The following is a 424-nucleotide window of genomic DNA, read 5'->3' on the forward strand; positions in this document are numbered from 1 at the left end:
GGACAAAGCCTGGCACTATGGGCAGCTGGAAGGGGGCAGTGTAAAGCCCCTGCTCCGCCGGCGGGGGTCAGGGCAGGTTGTAGAGCACAGAGAGAGATGTTGTGACCCACTGTGTCCCCAGCAACCTCTGCTCCCAAGTCCCAAGGGTGGCATGAGTCCAGACCGCTGGGTCCAGGAAGGAGGGCTGGTCAGCCTTTGGGTCTGAGGCAGGAGGAATGGAGCTTGGACCCTCGAGTCTGAGGGAAGAGAGGCTGGGGTCTGGATTCCGGGGTTTGTGGAAGTAGGTCTGGAGTCTAGACCCCTAGGTCCGAGCAAGGAGAGTCTGGGATGTGGAACCCCAGGTCTGGGTGTGGAGGGCTGGGGTCTAGGCTCCTGAGTCTGAGGACGATGGCTGAAGTCGGGGTTGGCCCGGTTTGAGCGAGGA

The sequence above is a fragment of the Peromyscus leucopus genome, chromosome 1 (genome assembly GCF_004664715.2).
Source record: "Peromyscus leucopus breed LL Stock chromosome 1, UCI_PerLeu_2.1, whole genome shotgun sequence".
In the NCBI taxonomy this organism is placed as follows: Eukaryota; Metazoa; Chordata; class Mammalia; order Rodentia; family Cricetidae; genus Peromyscus; species Peromyscus leucopus.